This window comes from Entelurus aequoreus, linkage group LG01, assembly GCF_033978785.1.
Source record: "Entelurus aequoreus isolate RoL-2023_Sb linkage group LG01, RoL_Eaeq_v1.1, whole genome shotgun sequence".
Taxonomy (NCBI): domain Eukaryota; kingdom Metazoa; phylum Chordata; class Actinopteri; order Syngnathiformes; family Syngnathidae; genus Entelurus; species Entelurus aequoreus.
The window spans coordinates 77,335,876-77,343,737 of NC_084731.1; positions in this window are offsets into that span (position 1 = coordinate 77,335,876).

Here is a 7,862-nt window from a genome sequence, read left to right on the forward strand (position 1 = left end):
ATTCACCAATGTTTTCTTAGCTGGGATTTGTTTGTAGGTTAGAACAAAATATACGAGTGCTCTAGAGCACTCTTAGGGGGGTCTATTTGTTCTTAAGTGTGACAAGTTCCCTTACTTCTATTGTCTAATGTTATATTAATATCATAGATAGATAGATAGATAGATAGATAGATGATTAGATAGATAGATAGATAGATAGATAGATAGATAGATAGATAGATAGATAGATAGATAGATAGATAGATAGATAGATAGATAGATAGATAGATAGATAGATAGATAGATAGATAGATAGATAGATAGATAGATAGATAGAGATAGATAAATAGCTAGATATATATATATATATATATATATATATATATATATATATATATATATATATATATATATATATATATAGATACATAGATGGATGGATAGAGATAGATAAGACAGACATAGCAAAATGAGCAATATATAGAGATTTCAAAATACCGTGTGCGTACACATGCACACGGACGTGCACGCACACACACACACACACCCACACAATGGCAATGGTTTTACTGCTACTGAAAGATGCCGCAGATCGTGCGCTGGGGTGGGAGAGCATATTTCACCACCATGCAGACCTATTTTCCCCAAGTGACAAATATTTATTTAAACGCTGCAGTCCCCCCTTTCTCAAACTTACGTTTTAACATTATGTATTTCCCCCGCGGGATAATACTAATTTCTCTTCTGTAATCTGCTTGTGTTTTCTCCGTGTGTTTGATGTTCGGCTTTTCCGGCAGAATTGTTTACCTATGCATATTGGGGAAATAAGGGCATGTTTTAACGCAAATTATGATAGACACGCACGCGCTAAACATTTGGCATTCAGCAACTTAAGAACAGCAGGTGGGAACAATTTGGGTGTTTAAGAACACGTCATGAATTTGAAAGGACTCCTCTTAGAAAATTACTTAGGAAGAAAGATAAGAGGAAAAGTTAGGAACTTATTGCTGAATGGGGCCCAATGTCTGTTCTTTTCTAGACAGCATTAAGACAACTACCACCACTTTAAAGAAAATATGCAAAATGTGGTAATACTAATCAGAGAGGCATTGGTTAGGTCAGCATAATTTTACAAGTAAAGTGTAATGACAACAATTCATTTACATTTTACTTCAGAAAAACAAAGTGTACGTCTACTACTAACTAATTGCAGTTATTGTGTAAAACAACATCCGGACTTCTAGTTGTTCAAAGCTTTATAGTATAAACACATTTTGCCATATAGTATGGCTAGAAACATAAAAATAACGATGCCACAAGCTTGGCACACCTATCTTTGGGCAGTTTCGCCCCATTCCTCTTTTTTAGCACCTCTCAAGCTCAGGTTGGATGAGAAGTGTTGGTTTTCATCCAGGATGTCTCTGTAAATGCGATACCACATAGGGTGTCATCCCTTGTGATTGGCATTTTCAAACTGGTAAGTTTGAACCGTTGCACACGGAGCATTTAGTAGGCTGCTAGCATTAGCCAAGCTAGCTGCTGGTTGCAAACAATGTACCATATTCTGTGATGAAAACAACAAAAACAGAGTGATCTGTAGGCTCAAAAATAAATGAATATTCCATTCAGAGAAGAAGCGTCATATAATAATAATAATAATAATGGATGGTCAAGGTATTTTAAAATTGATAATGGCCATGCGTGTTCAAGGCGCAATTTTTACACACCTCTGAAATGACGACGGTTTGTCCATGAGCAGTTACGGACTTTGCATTTCGAAATTTTAACTGGTATAAAAATTAACATCCAAGGACGAGCTCGGCTTCGGACGATGGCGGCAGGTCATTTTAAATTGTCCAGTGGATGTGCTCGGACTGATGAATTTCAACAATTTTACTTATTTTGTGAAGGTACCGAGCTTTTGGAACAGGATCAAGTTAATCTCTGTATGGTCTAATTTTCTGTTGGTTTGTTACTCGCTCTCAGGCAGCACTGTGTCCAACTCAGAAATGTAAACAAAAACTTTAGCCTTTAAAGGCCTACTGAAATAAAATGTTTGTATTTAAACGGGGATAGCAGATCCATTCTATGTGTCATACTTGATCATTTCGCGATATTGACATATTTTTGCTGAAAGGATTTAGTAGAGAACATCGACGATAAAGTTCACAACTTTCGGTCGCTGATAAAAAAAAGCCTTGCCTGTACCGGAAGTAGCGTGATGTCACAGGTTGAAAGGCTCCTCGCATTTCCCCATTGTTTACACCAGCAGCGAGAGCGATTCGGACCGAGAAAGCGACGATTACCCCATTAATTTGAGCGAGGATAAGAGATTCGTGGATGAGGAACGTGAGAGTGAAGGACTAGAGTGTAGTGCAGGACATATCTTTTTTCGCTCTGACCGTAACTTAGGTACAAGTGTTCTTTGGATTCAACACTTTCTCCTTTTTCTATTGTTGATCACGGATTTGTATTTTAAACCACCTCAGATACTATATCCTCTTGAAAATGAGAGTCGAGAACGCGAAATGGACATTCACATTGACTTTTATCTCCACGACAATACATCGGCGAAGCTCTTTAGCTACGGAGCTAACATGATAGCACATCGGGCTTAAATGCAGATAGAAACAAAAGAAATAAACCCCTGACTGGAAGGATAGACAGAAAATCAACAATACTATTAAACCATGGACATGTAAATACACGGTTAATGTTTTCCAGGCTGGCGAAGCTTAACAATGCTGTTGCTAACAACGCCATTGAAGCTAACTTAGCAACGGGACCTTGACAGAGCTATGCTAAAAACATTAGCTATCCACCTACGCCAGCCAGCCCTCATCTGCTCATCAACACCCGTGCTCACCTGCGTTCCAGCGATGGACGGAGCGACGATCATAGATGCGGTCGGCGGCCCGGAGACGGAGGAAGTCAAGGTGAGGTCGGCGGCTAGCGCGTCTGCTATCCATCTCAAAGTCCTCCTGGTTGTGTTGCTGTAGTCCGCCGCTAATACACCGATCCCACCTACAACTTTCTTCTTTGCAGTCTTCATTGTTCATTAAACAAATTGCAAAAGATTCACCAACACAGATGTCCAGAATACTGTGTAATTTTGAGATGAAAACAGAGCTTTTTGTATTGGATTCAATGGTGTACCAATACTTAAGGTTCAACGATTGACGTCACGCGCATACGTCATCATACATAGACGTTCTCAACCGGAAGTTTAGCGGGAAATTTAAAATTACACTTTATAAGTTAACCCGGCCGTATTGGCATGTGTTGCAATGTTAAGATTCCATCATTGATATATAAACTATCAGACTGCGTGGTCGGTAGTAGTGGGTTTCAGTAGGCCTTTAAAAATGGTGACTGCAGCCCACAATGCATTCATTACAAGATCATGAGCCCAATTGTTGTTTGGTATTAGAAGACAAAAACACTCTGGAAGAAAAAGCCTCAGTAAGTCAGTCAAACAAGAAGATGAATCACGTTCAGTTGGGGTTTTGTTTGGGGGAACCTTGAGACACAACTTATTGATTCTGTTGCCTAGCCACACACAAATTGCCTTTGAGAAGCGGCCAGGTTCTGTCGGATCTTCAAGGTGGCTTTCTAGTTTGTTGTGAGGAGTGTTTCATTATCCGTCAACAACACTCATTTTGTAAAGAAAACTCATTTTCCATTTTCCAGAAGAGGGACGTGAACATGAAAAGAAATTGCCAATGAGAGATCCTCGTGTTTGTTTTTTTATGAAGAGACACTTCTGGTCCCAAGGCTCCTTCTGACAGCCTTGAGGCTTCTACTCCCCCCAATACTACAAAAATGAGAAAACAGCAGCGTTCTGCATCAGTTCTTCCATCTGCGACAGAATGTAGGGATTCTTGGTGTGGCTTTTTTTTTTTTTTCACAGACACAGCTCCACCCTGCAGGCTGTGAGGTTGGAGTCCCGTCTGTTGAGGGCCTGCAGGACACGAGGCTGCCAGGAGAGTGGTGGGGGACGTTGGAGATTCTGCTATCTGGCTGCCATCTTTCTACCACGCGTGCATTTGGCCTCATTTAAATTCTATCTGATGGAAGAGCTTCACCACCTGGGTAACAGTCTTGGTTTACGCTAATCTCTATTGTCTACGTCCAAATATACCAACACAAATAGTCCGTCTTTGTGGGTGTACCGTCTCTCACATTTAGACCAAAGTGACAGTCTGAGGACTGATTTTCTGGTGGACAAGTACATAAGTCACGGTTTTCGGTTCGGTTTAGTGTACATTATTGTTATTTTTAACCCCCAGAATACCATATATCCCAATAATCCACCATTACCGTTTGTCAGCTGTGCTTCTTACAAAAATATCTTAGAAAATAAAACTTAAAACATACTCTTAACGCTCTGACCATTACATTTAATGATACAATACATCATTGGACAATTGTGCCAAGTAGGCTATTTCAAGTCAAAGCATAATAACGTATCATAATAACTGCTTACATCATTCAAAGAGGTTGGGCGCCGAGGTCAAAAAGGTTAAGAAGAAACAAAACTAGTAAAAAAAATGTCATTCATTTTTGTTTTTTAGGTAAATTGTTTCACTGATCAATATAAAGTCATTATTATTTATTGAGTTTATTTAATTTAATTTTTTCGGTATCAAATGATTCAAGTCGGTCCAAAAATGTTTATAGTTTAAAGTACAAGTAGAGCGGAAAAATGAGTTGGCTCTATATTGAAGCTATTATCATATATATAAGATTTATGACACCAAAAGACTTCCAAAGTTTGCAAATAAATAGATATGATCAAAATAGTATAAATACCACAGAGATTCTCGAGCCATTTTGAAAAATAATAAGGAAGCCAGTTACTTGATCGCGTGACATCACATTAGGAACCAAAGATCCCTTCCGCATCAACAACAATGAGAATCAACAACGATTACTGTTGGAAAAATTATGATCCAGAACCTTTTATTTTTGAGCCCGAACACAAAGAGGATGAGCAATACGTTTTAGAAGCCGAGTGCTAAATGGATATAGCTTTATTATAACATCGCTAGGTGCTAAACATACAAACTTAAAATAATTTAAAAAACACTTACTGTAATATTTTCACTCTCTCTGGGATGCTGACCAACAGGACGCTCACATATTTCTGTTTGGATGAAGATTAAATCGCAGTGCTCATGAAGGGTAAAAAAAAAGTATTTGTCGCCATCTCGGGGGATGTGAAAGAGGACCAGCCTGTCAGACCATGGCCACATTTGTCTACTAGCAGGTGAGCGATGCATGAATTATAATCTAGAATTTACTTTTAGCAAGTTTGAGACGAAGCAGAAGCAGCTGTCGGCTCAGTGTGTCAACAATAGCAGCGTAAGCTAGCATTAGCTCATTGCTATCAATGCACCGTTAAAATAGTCCGTCTGCGTTAGAGCTTATAATAACAATATCACTCATATTTGGCTAATTTTCAGGTCACGACATATAAATGGAATTTTGTTGGTGATTTCTGGATGTTTTCAGAGAGTATAATGGCCGCGATAGAGGACCCTCAATCTGTTAACTCAATTTTAGATTTCGAATGCATAACAAAAAGCCGAGCATATGTGTTCTTGTCTTACATAAGGATTGTGAATGATAAACAACACATCTATTTCCAATTTTTACGTATTGCCAGTATGACTGATCTAATAAGATGGTCAGTGTGCAGAAGCGTTACTACAGTGATGTAAAATCTACGGAAATTGCCGAATATATTCGGAGCGGAATAATCAAAATGGCCGACTGAATTTGTGGCATTTTCACATACTTTGCGGATCGTTAATACAATTGGATATGTTTAATGGATACAATGAAACACAAATAAGCACATAAAGTCCACTCTACTGCTACTTAAAATAAGGATACTTTTTGCATTTAAATATTTTCTGTTACAGACGAACAAACAATGTTTCATAATGAAATATATGTGTTTGATTGAATGCAACTAATACCATAACCATTATTTTAACGCTGGTGACTGTAACTACAGGAATAGAGGCTGTCAGGTTATGACGAAGTTTAGGACGCTACAATCCCTGGCATCGGTGGTCGATTTGAAAACAACAGCCAGCTAGCGAGCATTAGCGTTAACGCAATGTTTTTCTGTGCTCTCCCTTGTCTTTTGGACAACAAGGCGTCATACCATTTGTAAACAAAAAAACAAACAAACAAAATAACTAGCGCACTGATCGCTAGCTAGCAGCTGGCGATCAGTGCGCTGACCTATATAGTTCAATGTGTGTATAATGAGAAATGTGGTCATTTTGTTCCAAAGAATAGAACATTTTGTTACATCCCAACTCCCAGTCCATTCCTGATAATAAATAATAACAAAATATCACAGCAAGGTTGTAGTTCCCAATGATTAACAGTCAGTGTCAGCGCTAAAGAGCAGTGTCGCACATAAAACAGGAAGAGGGATTTGCCAAAATGATGCAACAAAAGAGATAAGATAGGAATGAGTAACGAATCAAATAACTGTGACGGGATTATACCCCCTGGGCCAAGCAGGGCTCGAGGTGTGTGACGAGTCCAGGAGTCGAGGTCAGTGGGTCTGCTGCCCTGAGTTATCTCTGTCCACGTGCATCCAGTCAGCGGGGCATTGACATTTACAGTCGGGGCGCATACACACACACACACACACACACACACACACACACACACACACACACACACACACACACACACACACACACACACACACACACACACACACGCACACGCACACCCACACCCATACCCACACACACACACATTCTTGTATTTGTGACCTTCTTGAGACCTCCGAAAAATGCCTACCTCTGGTATTATGATAAAAGTCGTAATTTTACTCAACGCACGTCAAAATTTTACAAGAGAAACTGAACATTTGTGCAATATTATGATAAAAGTTGGAATTTTACTCAATAACAGTCGCAATTTTACAAGAAAAGCATAACATTTTGGCAATTTTATGAAAAGAGTTGTAATTTGAATCGACAAAAGTCACAATTTTATAAAAAAAACTTTAACATTTTGGCAAAATTATGATAAAAGTCAGCTGTTCACCTGGCGTTTTTTTGGGGGGGGATGAATAGAGAAGTCCTTCTTTAGCTGCCGTCTTGTTTTATCATATATTGTTGCCTTTGCACCTGTCAATGTTTACCTTTGTATGCACATTAAATCAACAAAAAATCCTGACTTTGGAGCAATGTTCACAGATTCTAGTATTTGGCTCTCTATTAGATGCAATGGTTTTCCGTATTGGGACCATGATTTTGGTCCTAACTTGTTCACCTGTCCTCATATGGAAGATACTTTTCCTTGTTGATGTCTCAAGAAGGATAGAAATACAAGAACACACACACACACACACACAACACATTGTTGTATTTGTTACCTTCTTGAGACCTCCAAAAAAATGCCTACCTCTCGTATTATGATAAAAGTCGTAATTTTACTCAACGCACGTCAAAATTTTACAAGAAAAACTGAACATTTGTGCAGTATTATGATAAAAGTTGGAATTTTACTCAATAACAGTCGCATATTTACAAGAAAAGCTTAAAATTTTGGCAATTTTATGAAAAGAGTCGTAATTTTAATCGACAAAAGTCACAATTTTATTATAAAAAAAACTTTAAGATTTTGGCTAAATTATGACAAAAGTCAGCTGTTCACCTGACGGTTTTTGGGGGGATGAATAGGGAAGTCCTTCTTTAGCTGCCATCTTGTTTTATCATATATTGCTGCCTTTGCACCTGTCAATGTTTACTTTTGTACGCACATTAAATCAACAAAAAATCCTGACTTTGGAGCAATGTTCACGGACTCTAGTATTTGGCTCTCTATTAGATGCAATGGTTTTCCGT